The 16737-nt window shown below is 41.7% G+C and overlaps 1 protein-coding gene and 1 long non-coding RNA gene across 7 annotated transcripts in view; one reads left to right on the forward strand and one right to left on the reverse strand.

The window, feature by feature from the left end:
• Window positions 1–13543, reverse strand: part of kiaa0232 (KIAA0232 ortholog) — a 131804-nt gene extending 118261 nt beyond the window's left edge. For 4 of the 5 annotated variants that reach the window (XM_070872265.1, XM_070872264.1, XM_070872259.1 and 1 more), the window contains exon 1: window positions 12458–12605. The gene's annotated coding sequence lies outside the window, so the exon portion shown is untranslated. Of the gene's footprint in view, window positions 1–12457; window positions 12606–13440 lie in introns of those variants that run through there. The other variant, XM_070872262.1, reaches the window with a different exon arrangement.
• LOC139249047 (uncharacterized) overlaps window positions 12802–16737 on the forward strand; it is a 125606-nt gene continuing 121670 nt past the window's right edge. For both annotated transcript variants that reach the window (XR_011591119.1, XR_011591120.1), the window contains exon 1: window positions 12802–12958. This is a non-coding gene — a long non-coding RNA (uncharacterized lncRNA). The remainder of the gene's footprint in view (window positions 12959–16737) is intronic.

Raw genomic sequence — 16737 nt, forward strand, 5'->3', positions numbered from 1 at the left:
GCATTTTTACATTCCAGCACTGGGCAAGTCTAGATCCAGATGGGACTAAGATTTAATTAGTTTTTCCTTTTTGAAAAAAAATTTATAAAATCTTAACATCTATAATTGCTAAACCTGCCTCCAGTAAACTGTGCTTCATATTTTGTGTCAACACAGTTGTTTTTCCATCACTGTAAAAGAATGGATAACCATCCTTGGCTAACTAAGGAAATAAGGGGTGGTATCAAATTGAAAACAAAGGACATACAAAGTAGCCAAGACCAATGGGAGGCCAGAGGATTGGGTAAACTAAAACTAGGGGACATATTCTCAGAATAAGGGGCCACCCATTTAAAACTGAAACGAGGAGGAATTTCGTCTGAGGGTTGCAAATCTGTGGAATTCTCTATCCCAGAGAACTGTGGAGGCTGGGTCATTGAATATATTTAAGGCAAATAGATTTTTGAGCGATAAGGGAATGAAGGGTTATGGGGAGCGAGCAGGGAAGTGGAACTGAGTCCATGATCAGATCAGCCATGATATTAAATGGCAGAGCAGGTTCGAGGGGCCAAATGGCCTACTCCTGCTCCTATTTCCTATGTTGTAAAACTTAACTCTGTCTAAAGCCTACCTACCATTCAAGACTGAATATTACTCTCATACTGCCATGGCATGTCCATGGAAAGTTGGCCGAAAATGTTTTTCCCTCAGAATGCATTAGTATTGTTATATGTATGGGAATCCGCAGCTTCTGAAGCTGTCTCATGGTAGAAGTGCACAGCTGGCAGGTGGTGTCACAATGGCGATGTCCAAATAGGGAGCACATGACATATAGTATACTTAATATATTATAGATTGGGAGATGGAATTCTACCACCTCTTGCATCTCTAAACATGTCATCTAATCGGAAATCCCTCTCTTAACTACATGTCTCTCTCTTCCTATCATAACCCTTTTTGTCTTTATTATTAGTGGATCTCCTGTGTTATCACTACATTAAAGGCGCTATATAAATACAAGTTGTTGGTCATGCACATATTGAGACAGAGGTTGCACTATTTTAAAGACAGGAGTATTATATTAGGTAAGAAACAACCTATGTTATAATATAGATGCTCTCAGGATACTAAAAAAAAGTGTATGTATTTGACTAGAAAATCCCCATCATACACTATAGAGGGAAAGTTGAGACTGAACATAATATAATTTGTGAAATGCAAGGATATTCAAAGAATGAAGCCACTAATTTCATGCAGAATTTTTGTGGGGTGGAGCTGTAAGAATTTATCCTAAATATTTTAGTTCCCTCATTAACTAGAATGTTGCTTGCTGTATTCCAGTGTACAATTGATAGGGTGAATAATCTTTGACTGGAGACTGAATGCGAATCTTTTCCCAAGCAGCACAGTAGCATGGTAAATGCTACAAACAATGACACATAGGTAAATACCCTCTGGTCCATTGAGCCTGTCTCTCACAATTGCGATACCTTGTGTATCACAATATATACACTCCACCCCACCCGAAACCATGTGATCTCCTAGGAGAGGCAAAAAAAGACAAGAAAACCCAGGCCAATTTGGGGAAAAAAATTCTGGGAAATTCCTCTGCGACCCATCTAGGCAATCAAAACTAGTCCACATCAGAACTCTGGTCTTGAATTCTCTGCAGTTCCGACCTTCAGTAAGAGATGATCGTCCGCCCCAGTCAGAAACATGTCCAGCTCTCGCTTGAAAGAATTCAACAAATCAGCATCCACCGCACGAGACAGCTGCCTGTTCCCGAGGTCCACTATTCTCTGGGAAAAGAACTACCTCCTGACATCTAACCAAGATCTGGCCTCCCCTGGTCCTCCCCAACCGATTTATTTGAAACAAACTGTCAACTGGAACACAATCTGTTCCCTTCATTATCTTATAAACCTCAATCAGATCACCTCGAAGTCTGAGCTTCTCTAACATGTAGAGTCCCAACTCTTTTAGCCTATCTTGATAACTAGAATCATAGAATGGTTACAGCACAGGAAGCCATTCGCCTCGTCGAGCCTGTGCCGGCTCTCTGCAAGGCACTTTAGCTAATCCCACTCCCCCGTCCTTTCCCCATAGCCCTACAATTTGTTTTTTCTTTAGGTACTTATCCAATTCCCTTTCGAAAGCCACAATTGAATCTGCCTCTACCACCATTTCAGGCAGTGAATTCCAGATCCTAAGCACTTGCTGCGTAAAGAAGTTTTTCCTCATGTCACCTTTGATTCTTCTACTAATCACCTTAAACATGTGTCCTCTGGTTCTTGACCCTTCTGTCAATGGGATTTTGAACACCTCTGTCAAATCTCCTCTCAACCTTCTCTCCTCTAAGGAGAACATACCCAGCTTTTCCAGTCTATCCACATAGCTGAAATCCCTCATCCCTGGAACCATTCTTGTAAATCTTTTCTGCACCCTCTCTAAGGCCTTCACATCCTTCCTAAAGTACGGTGCCCAAAATTGGACACAATACTCCAGTTGAAAGTATTAAAATGCCAGTTGGGGGGTGGGGTACAGGACCTCCCATCTTCTCTCCAACATTAAGATGCTTTAGACTGGGAATGAGTCTACTGGTCCTCCTCTGCACCTGCTCCACAGCCTCAATGTCACTCATCATGTGAATCAAATGGACTTGACAAATATAACTTTACAAATGGGGCTGAATCCTGCATCCTGAAAAGGATTGCCACTGAACAGTATCTCCAAACAAAAAAAACCACAAAGGCCAGATTGGGGTATCTGAGATTAAAGAGAACAAACTGAAAGTTGAAGTTTTTAAAAAGAACGGAGCTGATCAGATTGCTTGGTGTCTGGGATGGATATGGCCTGGGTCCCCTCCTATGTTGTTGCCGACACTCAAGCAGTTGAGTGGAATCTGTCAACAGGCAATTTTTACACACATCACGCGCCTACATCTGGATGGGACAAATAACTAGCAAACTGGTTCCTAGCACCACTTGAACAGTGATATACACACAGGTAATACATTTATTTAGAATCTAGATGGCTCACAGAGATCCCTGGGTGCTCAGCATACACATCTGCTGAATACAGAAACATATTAGGAAGGAAAGATAAGTAGACGCAAGCTAAAGAAAACAAGCAAAACTCAAGAATCAAACCTGAGCCAGCAGGCCTGTGAATAAAACATATGGGCAATTTTTAAAAGATGAGCAATTCAGTGAGTAAATTTAAAGAATATTTGTTACAAATTATTTACATGATGTTTGTTATGGTATAAACATTTTAGGTCTACAAGTCACTGGTCAAGAAAAAAAACATTTGAGCAATTTATTCTATTCCTTTTGTGGTAGTTGCCAAGTTCTGGAATTACTTCCCTCAATGTCTCGACCTCTCCCTCTTCCTTTAAGATCCTTCACAAAACCTACCTCCAAGCATTCAATCACTCCTAACATTTTCTTCTTTTGCTCAATGTCAATTTATGTCTGATTATACTCTTGTGAAGGATCTTAGAATGTTTTCCTGCATTAAAAGTGCCATATAAATGCGAATTGTTGTTGTTCAAAACTCTAAGAACACTAACCCACACACTCTTACAACCTAAATGCCCGTGGTGAAATCAAGAATCAGAATTCTAAAGCACAGAAGGATTCTAAAGCACACAAAGCAATTTAGTCCATCACGACAGCACCAGCACTCCAAAAAGAGCTATCCAGTCTTTTTTTCTTTCCCCATACCCTTACAATTATTTTTCTTTTTCCAACATTTATCCACTTAAAAAAAAACATGAAAACTTCAATATATGCTATTGCTTTTGGTAGACCATGCCATATGCTAACAACTCTGCATAATAAAATAATCTCAATCTTTCCTTTCATTCTTTTAGTACGGAAGTTAAATTTATGGTCTTTTATCACCAATTCACTGACCAATACTTTTTCAATTTACCTCAATTCTGAAAACCACTATCAGATCACCTATTAACCTTCCTTCTCTGTTCTAGTAAAAACAGACCTAGTTTCTCCAATTTATCCTCATTACTATCACCCCCGTTCATTCCCTACAGTGTCAGCTGTGGCTCAGTGGGTAGCACACTCTGAATCAGAAGGTTGCGGGTCCAAGTCCCACTTCAGGAACTTGAACACATAAATCTAGGCTGACACTCCAGTGCAGTGGTGAGGGAGGTTACACTGTTGGAAGAGCCGTCTTTCGGATGAGACGCTAAACCACTCAGGTGTCGGCTCTCTCAGGTGGACTTAAAACATCCCATGGCACTATTTTGAAGAAAAGCAGGAGTTATCCCCGGTGTCCTGGCCAATATTTATCCCTCAATCAACATAACAAAAACAGATTATCTGGTCATTATCACATTGCTGTTTGTGGGAATTTTCTGTGCGCAAGTTGGCTGTCGCATTTCCCACATTACAACAGTGACTACCTCCAAAAAAGTACTTAATTGGCTGTAAAGTGCTTGGAAACGGTAGTGAAAGGCGCTTTATAAATGCAAGTTTTTCTTTTTTCTTAGTAAATATCTTCTGTGCCCTCTTCATGGCCGTGACCTGGGCTGGATGAGATTAGGAAGGCAGGGAGCAGCACGACCATGAAGGGATTTAAACATAAGCATGAGAATTTTAAATTTGAGGCTTTGGGATACCGGGAGCCAATGTACATCAGCGGGATTGAATATGGCCAACAGAGTTTTGGTTAAGCTACAGGTTTGATGTGATCCAACCAGATCTGGTGCTCAATGGCTAAACCAGTTGTGCAACGTGTGCTAAAATCTACGGAGCTTGGACTTGAGGGAGCTTAGTTGGGGGCCATACCAACAACAGCAACTTTTATTTATATAGCGCCTTTAACATAGTAAAACGTCGCAAGGTGCTTCACAAGAACATTATAAAACAAAATTTGACAAGAAGCCGCACAAGGAGATATTACGGCAGATGACCAAAAGCTTGGTCTAAGGGATAGGTTTTAAGAAGCATCTCAAAAGGAGGAAAGAGGTGTATTGAGGCAGAGCGGTTTCAGGACGGAATTCCAGAGCTTAGGGCCTTTGCAGCTGAAGGTACAGCCACCAATGGTGGAGCAATTAAAATCGTGGATGCTAAAGAGGCCAAAATTAGAGGAGCACAGATATCTGAGGGTTGTGGAGCTAGAGGAAATTAGAGATAGGGTGGGCATGGCCACGGCGGGATTCGAAAACAAGGATGAGAATTTAAAAAATTGAGCTGTTGCTTAAACAGGAGCCAATGTAGGTCAGTGAGTACAGGGATGATTGAATGGGATTTGGTGCGAGTTAGGACACTGGCAGCAGCACTTTGGATGATGTCAAATTTAGAGGGTAGAACGTGGGAGGTTGGCCAGGAGTTTGTTGGAATAGTCAAGTACCAGGATGGGAGAGAGTAAACACTTTGCTGGGGATAAGGATATCAAAAAGGTAGGGTGAGGAAGTGGTTGAGCAAATTGACAACTGTAGAAATATTGTAGCAAATGGAGTTGAGAGTTTGAAAGTGATGAGATTTTTTTTCCAGGTACGACTGCAGCAAGAAGTGGAATGGCAGGAGGTCGAGGACTGTGGAGGTTAGGAATACAAGAAAGGTGGCTGGAAATGGCCTTGCCAATGATCGAGACCCATGGGTGTAGCGAAGTCATGGGAGATGGCAAGGTCAAGAGAGTGGACCTGAATAAGAGGAGTGTTCAGGGAGGACAAGTAGGCAATGAATTCAGGAGAACAAGCAAGGAGAGCAGAGATGAGTTTCAAATTACTGAGGATGAGAAGTTATTCAGAGCAGAAGCTAATGGAGGAAATGAGGGAGGATATCTCGGAGAAACTCGGACAGGCCTTGGGGGAGTAGTACGCAAAGGGGAATTTAAAGGAGTCGGGAATGTGGAAGATGAGGTACTCAAAAGGAGAGAACTATGCCAAAAGGAGTTGGGGGGAAAAAGGTTTGATTTGGTGAGGAGGACCACACCACCACCAGAGCACACAGATCGTGTATGCGCAGTGGTGGAAAGTATAGCCAGGTGTGGAAGCTTCAGTAAGGAGCAAGATGTCATTACCCGTGAGCCATGTTTCAGTCAAATCCACAATGTCATTGCAATCATCCATTATAAGGTTGTGGATGCCAAGATCCTTGTATGCCAGTGAATTAATATTCTGCAGCGAAATGGAGATAACCTTAATTTTAACAAGCTTCCCAATCAACATCTTATCAAACATCTTTACAAAATCCATTTTTTCACAATATCCACTGCATTTTCTTTGTTAACACACTCCATTACTTCTGCAAAGAACTATTAAATTTGTCAGGTGCAATTTGTGTTTTATAAATGTGCCGTTTGCCCTTAATTAACTCATGCCTTGCTAACTGAGAATTAATTTTATTCTATATTTATGGCCACTTGAAACATACCCTACTGGTCTATAGTTACCTCATGCATCCCTTTCCTTAACCAAGGTGTTACACTGGCAACCCTGCAATTCTTTGGCATGACATCCATAATCCAAGAAAGCTTTAAAGTTTGTGGTCAGAGACTCTGCTATTTTCTCCTCCTTTCTAGGATACATACCATCAAGGTTCAGTGGTTTCTCCACTAACATTTTCAACACTATTTCCTTATTGAAAGTTAACCAGTCTAATTGTTCGATTTCCTCTTCTTGTACCCTTTCCTTCCCAGCATTATAATCTTCTGTACCAAAAAGGCAATGCATTCACCTACTATCTCTACCATTCCTTCATCCTCTACAAGATTTCCTTTTTCATTTCTAACCAGTCCTACCGTTTCTCTAACTTTTACCTTGTGTGTTTATAAAATTATTTTCCATTTCCCTTTTCAGTTCCTTGCTGGTCTTTCTTCATCCCCCACTTTGCCAGTCTATACTTGTTTTGCTTTTCCTCCACTTTTTCATATACTTCTTGATTTTCCTCTATTTTATTAGTTCTAGATGTCATATACCTTGAAGTCTTATTTCAATTTTTTCTATTCATCCAAGGAATTTCAGTTTTTGCAGAGAATGTGTTGCTTATACCCTAATCATCTCCCATTTCAAAGTTTCCCATTAACTGTCGACCACCTTATCTACCAGGTTTTTTTTGCAATTTAATCTAGGTTAATTCCTTCCTTGTATGATTGAAATCTGCTCCCCTAGTGAAGCAGCTTTATCTGTTCCCTTTCCTTTTAAATTTTTATTTCAAACCTAATTACATTTTAGTAGCTGTTTTCTTGATGTTTCCTCACTCTTACATTATGACCTACTTGCTCCATTTAATTTCCTAGAACTAGATAAAGCATCACCTCCTTCATTGAACTAAAACATATTGGTCTAGAGAGAAATCCTAAATATCTTATAGAAATTCCACCCCTTCTTTGCCGTTGTCAAGCAGGACTGCATCATCACGCCAACCCTCTTCTCGATCTTCCTTGCTGCAATGCTCCACCTCACACAACGAAACTATAAAACCAGTGGGAACCTGTTCAACCTTCATCTCCTCCAGGCCAGATCTAAGACAGTCTCATCCTCTGTCGTCGAGCTACAGTATGCGGACGACCCTTGCGTCTGTGCACATTCAGAGGCTGAACTCCAAGTCAGTCAACATCTTCACCGAGGCTTGCGAAAGCATGGGTCTTACACTAAACATCCGTAAGACAAAAGGTCCTCCACCAACCTGACTCCGCCACACAGCATTGCCCCCCAGTCATCAAGATCTACATCGCGGCCCTGGACAACGTGGACCACTTTCCATACCTCGGGAGTCTATTATCAGCAAAGGCACACATCGACGACAAGGTTCAACACCATCTCCAGTGCGCCAGCGCAGCCTTCAGCCGCTTGAGGAAGAGAATGTTCAAAGATCAGGCCTTCAAATCTGGCACCAAGCTTATGGTCTACAGGGCTGTAGTGAGACACGCCCTCCTGTATGGTTCAAATCGCTGAAGAAATACCAACGATGTCTCCGCAAGATCCTGCAAATTCCCCAAGAGGACAGATGCAACAGTGTTAAGTGTTCTCGATCAGGCCAGCATCGAAGCACTGACCACACTCGACCAGCTCCGTTGGGCAGGCCACATTGTTCGCAGACCTGACAAGACTCCCAAAGCAAGCGCTCTACTCGGAACTCCTACATGGCAGGCGAGCCCCAGGTGGTCAGAGGAAAGGTTTCAAGGACACCCTCAAAGCCTCCTTGATAAAATGCAACATCCCCACCAACACCTGGACGTCCCTGGCCAAAGACCACACTAAGTGGAGGAAGAGCATCCGGGAGGGCGCTGAGCACCTCGAGTCTCGTCGCTGAGAGCATCCAGAAAACAAGCGCAGGCAGTGGAAAGAGCGTGTGGCAAACCAGACTCCCCACCCACACTTTCCTTCAACGACTGTCTGTTCCACCTGTGACAGAGACTGTAATTCCCATATTGGACAGTTCAGTCAGCTAAGAACTCACTTTTAGAGTGGAAGCAAGTCTTCCTCGATTTTGAGGGACTGCCTATGATGACAGTCTCCTACTTGAACTTTTTCTTTCTCAGAACCTCAAAACTGTGGAATTACTTAGCTCCTTGAGTTTTTCCTTCCTTCTACAATATTCAGGCTTTAAAGCTCAAGCATGGCATCACATATTCACAACTTCCTGCTCTTTTACTCCTTTCAACTTATTTCTCAGTAATAAGATAACACTTAGCACCTGGATGTACAATAAAATGTTGAAAAAGTGAGACAGCCTAAAGTTCAAATCAAAATAAGATGGAGTATCCTATATACCGTATACTGTTCTCGGATAATATGCTGCATGGACTTTTCAACGTCCCTTAATTCATTTGAGACGAAATTGGAAAACTAACTTTCAAATTAGGGATCAATTGTGCCTTGTCAAACATCACTGTGGCAATCAGCTGCATCTATACATCATTCCTGCATTGTAACTACAATGGTTTAATCTTTTCCCGCAACACATTAACCATTAAGGAAGCAAATCATAATTGTGCAAATTTGCATATTTAAAAAAAATATATATATATTTTAAATAGGTCTAATAAAAATAGGATTACAAATAAATTGCAATACACTGAAATACTCCAGGTCAAGAATATATGCAATTAATTATTTTTTTTTAATTTAATAGTTTACAGTGAACATGTAGGAAATAAACTGGTACTTGACAAATGTTTCCATAAAGGAATCATCCATAATGGTAGACAATAACCCCTTCTCCCCCCTCCCCCCTCCACCCCACCGGAAAGAGAGTATTGATTTCCCTTCTCCTCCCAGTCCTCTTGCTCCTCATGAAAATTACAATTATAAATATCCCCCTTAGAATGATTCAAAACACAAACCAATATTTTCTGCATTTTGCATCACAAGTCCAAGAATACACTAAGATTTCAGGTGTGGTCAAAGAATATCATCGTCTCCAATTAAATTACTTTTCTAAAGGAAACCGATGCTTTTTATATATAGGAAGCAAGTTAACCAACTGGCAAAGTAAACTGTGGGTAACATGCTCACTTAATATACATCAATACGACTTTATGAACTGGTATATCCAAATGATCACCAGTAATGTCATTTTAATAAGTTATCCAGAAAAATCACAAGTGAACGATTCCAGAGCATGCTCTGCAGCATTACTGGTGACTCCCACAGACTTCCCGGCAGCTGCAGTGCTGATCACAAAATGACGCGGTATATAGAAATGTACTTTGGGTAACTAAATAGCGCAATCAAAACCTAGCATTTATTACAGTACCAGCAAATTCTAAATCACAAACGAAGAAACATGCTGTGCAATAGGTCATCCGCTAAACACAATTCCACACTGATGGTTTTAACTCATGCTGCAATTATAACTTATGCTCCGATGCTGCAATACAGAAACTAAATTATCCAACACTTTAAGCAGTTATGAACTCCAGTCACTACTTTTGTGTTCTTTCCTGCATTACTGTTTTCCGCAAAAATCATAAAATTATTCTCGCAAGCATGGAGAATTTAGGGCAACTAAATCAGTATGAAAAATCACTCTGGGGAGGACCATTTATAATATTTTGCATACTGGATTATTTCAACATTTAAAATAAGGCAAGCAAGTAGAAAAATTCTTCCAACTCCATAAATCGATATTCAAATTGTATTTCAATAGAATTTATAACTAAAAACATCAGATACTCGCCCAGTAAGCGCAAGTGTTATCGGCAATCCGATATCTATGTTTTAGGTTCCCACAACGGAGCTCGATTATTTTAAAGTAAACTTATACTGATACCAAAGGAGAAGTGTTATCACATCGAAACAGAAAAGGCATGTCACCATCATCGCTTCGCGATATATAGCTGCAACTTAGCAACAAGCCTTCTGTCACTGTGCATGCAGCGTGTGGTTTTACAGTTTCTATAATTCCGCCAACCACGCCCATATCCCAGCACGTTTAAAGTTACGACTGATAAGGTAGGAGTAACATTCATATGTTATACACGTGTTTTCCTCCATATATGAAACGAGCTAATTATACAGATGATCTTTTTTGACTGAACATTAACAATTTATCAAGATAGATTCGGATCTTTGGTTACCACTAAGCCTCAAAACCATGACGACATGACTTAAAATTTACAAAAGGTCGAAGAAGCTAAATGGACGTTTGAGCCAAACAATCTAATCACTTTAGAAACTCGAAAGAACACTAAGTAACGCAAACTGATCGGATAGTTAAACCTAAACGTTCTATTTAAGAATTGTGATATATCAACATAAAATTAATCTGGGGACTCCCGGGATTACAGTGTAAAAATAAACACGGATCATGATCTGCATTAAATAGGATTTATGGAGGCTTAAAAATTATTATATGACCACGGCTCTGGCCGTTTTAACCTGAATCACAAGGTTGTGGGTGTAAAACCCGAAAATGCTAAAGAAGGATCTGGCATGTTTTACTGGTATACACAGGGTTCATGGCCACTTTTAAAGCTGGGATATCAAAATAATGACAGCGAAAAATGGAAGAACGTACATTTCATTGTTTAAAAAAAATATATATAACTCTCGTCACCAGTTCCTGATTGAGAAATGGTGAAAAAACTAGGTTCTGAATTCTGTACTGGATAACTAGTATTGTTTAGTATATCCAAATCTCGCTCTTTTCAAAACGGCGACAAACCTGATCAGCAGGTGGACCCAAACTCACAGCCTCAATCCAACCCGATAGACACTTCACGTTAATAACCTCGCCCACCCCCCAAAACATCGACCGGGAAAACAAAATTCGGGTTTATTGGCAATCTTTAGCCTCACATTAGGCTAAATATATAATCCTGAGGCGCAGAAACAAAATGGGATACAGAATAGGAAGGGTCATTCCAACCGGTGTAATACCCTTGTATATAGAAAATGAACGTAACAAGCTGAAAAATGCACTGGATGTATAAGTTAAAAAAACAGGTCACACAAACCAGTTTATTAAATACCGTTTAAAAATCAAAGATCATTAAAAATGCATAAAATTAATGTACCAAAAAATCTTTGAACCCATTTTTGAACTTGACCTTTTACTCAACTTATTCTACAAGCCACAAAGAGGATTTAAAAGCTCGTCCTGAGGCATTATTCATACAGCTCTCACACACGCTGCATTTAAAGGAGGAAGGAGAGCAGGTGTCTTGTAATCGGAATCTACTTGGAATGAATTAAACCGATTGAAATCGACCTGACTCTCTTTCCCCCACTCCGTCCCGCCCGCCCGCTTCTTCCCCGTGACCACTCCACCTAACCTGACCAACGAAAGCACCGCCCTCGTCCCCGTCCGTCCCCCATTGGTCGGAACTCGCCATCAGCGCGCTGACGTTGCGAGTCAACGGACCCGGCCCACTTTCCCACTGGCCGAAGCCGCCGTCAATTCTCCGACGTCACAATAGTTAGGAAGGGTATCAAGTCAGGTTGTAATTAGCCATTAATTCAGAGAGGCCCATCGGTTTAAGGACAAACACCGGGAGGGGAGGAGGGGGGATGAAACATACGCACTTGCCCTTAATTCAAAACCAGATCACTTACTGACAATTTACACATATATATAAAAGAGAAGGCGGCGTTCCTAATAGGTGTCCATTAACCAAAGACAGGGAAAAGATGAAATCAAAGGCTCATGGACCTGTCACTCTCTGAACAAAACGATTGTTATTTTTTGAATTTTTAAACCGTTCCCCATTCTGACGCAGCTCGAGGCCGCCGGCTGACATTTAAAACACACACACACCCGGCACCGCGAACAAGCCGGTTACAAACAGAGAAAGGCGGCACGGCTGCTGTCGCCGCCGCCCCCTCTTTCTCCTCTTCAGCCCTCGTCCCTCACGGCGGCAAGCGTCAAAACCACGAGAGAGAGAGAGATATGGAGAAGAGCTGCTAGCCCGCCACTCGGTTTGAGATTTTTTTTAAAGCGCAGTTTGAGAGATCGCCGTCGCCTCCATTTATTAATGATCTTTCATTACAGTAAATGTTACTTACCTGATTCCTCCCCGCAGCAGGAGGAGGAACAGGAGGAGGAGGAGGCGCGGCCCCGATCGCTCTGTCCGGCGCTGGGCAAGCAAACGGGATCGACCTCCCTTTTTTTTCTCGTTCGCCTGTGATTCGATTAACGTCTCTCTCTCCTCCTCCCCCTCCCACCCTCCCCTCTCTCTCCGCGAGCCCGCAGCCACACAGCGCGAGGCCCCCGTCGCCAAGGGAAGCACGTAGGCAGGCGACAGGCCGCAGCACACCCCGCCCCCCTCGCAAAAAGGACGATCAATCCGCCGATCGCGTCACTCGCGCAGGCAGACAGGCGCGCGCTCCAGAGGCAGGTTCGACACAAGGGGCGCGGACAATGTAGGTCGAACGCGCCGCCGCTGCGCAGTGGCGCCGGGTTCGAGTTCGCTCGCGGGCCGTCAGAATGAAACGAAGCCACCTCTGCCGTTGGCTTCAGGTTGCTCGGACGGATTCAGGAATTGTTTGTGCTCTACTCTTATTTATGTGAGTGACGATAAAATAAATCTTCTCGACCGGCAATAAAATACGCGAGCGGGAAGTTTTTTTTAAAAAGGAAAGAACATTTACTGTCTGGTGCCGACGGGTTCTGTCGTACATTTTAATTTAAGCTGCACATTATTGCCAGGCTGGCTAGGGTCAAGGCAGTTTGAAAGTTGTTGAATTATTTTAAATACGGTATTAACCTATTAAGTTGTCGCGAAAATACACGATAGGCCTAAAGAATAAAACACATCACACTGGAATAAAGACTGAGGAAAATTGCAAATCCGTTTGAATACGTGGAGCTGTGTTTATTGAGAGTTGCATTTTAAACCAAGGTGGGTGATTGCCACTCTTAACAAGTGGTTCAAGTCTGGATGAGTTACTTCGATCTCTTACACCCGTGACTATTGTATTTGATAATGGTTTATTTAGCATCCGAGTTATACAGCGTGTGGTGTAGGCGAGTGGACACATGGGCTTACCTTTAGTGCTGGAGTTTTGTTCCAGTATGGCAGTCTTTTTCTTGTGCCAAGTGGGTACTATAAAATAGGCAGCTATCGGGTGAGAGTTGCTATGGCTGCACCTGTGAGCTCAGTGCCAGTGGACACAGGCTCTGATTTTTTTTAAACTGCCAGTGGCTTCTGGGAAATGAGTTCCTGTCAAATTGTTATCTCGTAGGGGAGTAAATTCAGCATACATGATATGACAGCCGTTTACCACATGGGTTAAACACAAAATTCTATTTTTGAAATACACAGGTGCACCAGATTGTACTTTTTAAAACTTTGATAATGGGAGAAAAGTTTTTATTTGCACACCAGGTTGAATTGCTAATCCTATCAATAATATTACTTTACCATACCTGCAATAAAGTTTTCTTTGAGAGATAAGTTTTTACTATTTCATGAAGACCTTATCATAGATGTTACTGAAACCACTCTGATTTGTGCATCATTGCAATTTGTATTTAAAATTAATATATCTATTTTACATTGCATCATTTTAATTATTTATTTAAGCGGTGATACTAACAGTGTGTGATGAACTATTGATCATAATATCCGTATCTACGCATGATGCTATCCAAGAGTAATTGGCACTCTGACATTGAAGAGACAGTTTGTTTGTGAAATTTAAATAGTGTTTCTCATTATGTATTCTTTATATCTTCATATTCAAAGTATAAAAGTTACTGCATATATCATAGGGCATTACTTGATATTTTCTAGAAATCTATTTTTAATATCCAGTATTATAAAGAAAAGATAAACTAAATAAAATTAATTACTTACACTGAAATTGCAATAGCTCTTTCCACTTGTTTTTCTCATTTTATTTTTTCTAACAAAGACCGAAAGGGATGTTTTCTATTTTTTTTAAACTTCGTTTTTCTAATTTTGTAATATAACCTGAATTGAATTGGCTGCTCCAGATAAAGGTATAATAGCTAAGAAAATAGTTTTTAAATAGGCTTTTAATCTTCAGGATACTTTCATTCAAATTTTTCACAATTGGTTGTGCTTTCAACTTGGTTCTATTTTCTCCATGCCTGTTGTTTGTTTGAACATAGCGACTGATCCCTGTATCTGCAGTTCTGCCAAAGCAACAGTGTTTCAGCTGACAGTTTATTTCAATTAAATAGGATAGGCAGGACCAGGGGGCACAAATTTAAGTTGTATAAGGCTACATTTAGGTTAGATGTCAGGAGGTGGTTCTTTATACAGAGAATAGTAGACCTCTGGAACAAGCTGCCATTATATGTGGTGGATGCAGACTCACTGAATTCCTTCAAGCAAAAGCTGGATTTGTTTCTGGCTGCGGCAGAGACTATCTGTTACAGCAGGTAGGTACTGCAGGGAATTTAATAGCCAGAGTGATCTCCTGGACTCGTTTTGATTGCCTAGATGGATCGGAGAAGAATTTCTCAAATTTATTTTTCCCAAATTGGCCTGGGATTTTTATCTGGCTTTTTGCCCCTCCCAGGAGATCACATGGTTTTGGGTGGGGTGGCGTGTATATAGAAACATAGAAAATAGGTGCAGGAGTAGGCCATTCGGCCCTTCTAGCCTGCACCGCCATTCAATGAGTTCATGGCTGAACATGCAACTTCAGTACCCCATTCCTGCTTTCTCACCATACCCCTTGATTCCCCTAGTAGTAAGGACTTCATCTAACTCCTTTTTGAATATATTTAGTGAATTGGCCTCAACAACTTTCTGTGGTAGAGAATTCCACAGGTTCACCACTCTCTGGGTGAAGAAATTCCTCCTCATCTCGGTCCTAAATGGCTTACCCCTTATCCTTAGACTGTGTACCCTGGTTCTGGACTTCCCCAACATTGGGAACATTCTTCCTGCATCTAACCTGTCTAACCCCGTCAGAATTTTAAACGTTTCTATGAGGTCCCCTCTCATTCTTCTGAACTCCAGTGAATGCAAGCCCAGTTGATCCAGTCTTTCTTGATAGGTCAGTCCCGCCATCCCGGGAATCAGTCTGGTGAACCTTCGCTGTACTCCCTCAATAGCAAGAATGTCCTTCCTCAGGTTAGGAGACCAAAACTGTACACAATACTCCAGGTGTGGCCTCACCAAGGCCCTGTACAATTGTAGCAACACCTCCCTGCCCTTGTACTCAAATCCCCTCGCTATGAAGGCCAACATGCCATTTGCTTTCTTAACCGCCTGCTGTACCTGCATGCCAACCTTCAATGACTGATGTACCATGACACCCAGGTCTCTTTGCACCTCCCCTTTTCCTAATCTGTCACCATTCAGATAATACTCTGTCTCTCTGTTTTTACCACCAAAGTGGATAACCTCACATTTATCCACATTATACTTCATCTGCCATGCATTTGCCCACTCACCTAACCTATCCAAGTCGCTCTGCAGCCTCATAGAATCCTCCTTGCAGCTCACACTGCCACCCAACTTAGTGTCATCCGCAAATTTGGAGATACTACATTTAATCCCCTCGTCTAAATCATTAATGTACAGTGTAAACAGCTGGGGCCCCAGCACAGAACCTTGCGGTACCCCACTAGTCACTGCCTGCCATTCTGAAAAGTCCCCATTTACTCCTACTCTTTGCTTCCTGTCTGACAACCAGTTCTCAATCCATGTCAGCACACTACCCCCAATCCCATGTGCTTTAACTTTGCACATTAATCTCTTGTGTGGGACCTTGTCGAAAGCCTTCTGAAAGTCCAAATATACCACATCAACTGGTTCTCCCTTGTCCACTCTACTGGAAACATCCTCAAAAAATTCCAGAAGATTTGTCAAGCATAATTTCCCTTTCACAAATCCATGCTGACTTGGACCTATCATATTACCTCTTTCCAAATGCACTGCTATGACATCCTTAATAATTGATTCCATCATTTTACCCACTACCGATGTCAGGCTGACCGGTCTGTAATTCCCTGTTTTCTCTCTCCCTCCTTTTTTTAAAAAGTGGGGTTACATTGGCTACCCTCCACTCCATAGGAACTGATCCAGAGTCAATGGAATGTTGGAAAATGACTGTCAATGCATCCACTATTTCCAAGGCCACCTCCTTAAGTACTCTGGGATGCAGTCCATCAGGCCCTGGGGATTTATCGGCCTTCAATCCCATCAATTTCCCCAACACAATTTCCCGACTAATAAGGATTTCCCTCAGTTCCTCCTCCTTACTAGACCCTCTGACCCCTTTTATATCCGGAAGGTTGTTTGTGTCCTCCTCAGTGAATACCGAACCAAAGTACTTGTTCAATTGGTCCGCCATTTCTTTGTTCC

The sequence above is a fragment of the Pristiophorus japonicus genome, chromosome 2 (genome assembly GCF_044704955.1).
Source record: "Pristiophorus japonicus isolate sPriJap1 chromosome 2, sPriJap1.hap1, whole genome shotgun sequence".
Classification (NCBI taxonomy): Eukaryota; Metazoa; Chordata; class Chondrichthyes; family Pristiophoridae; genus Pristiophorus; species Pristiophorus japonicus.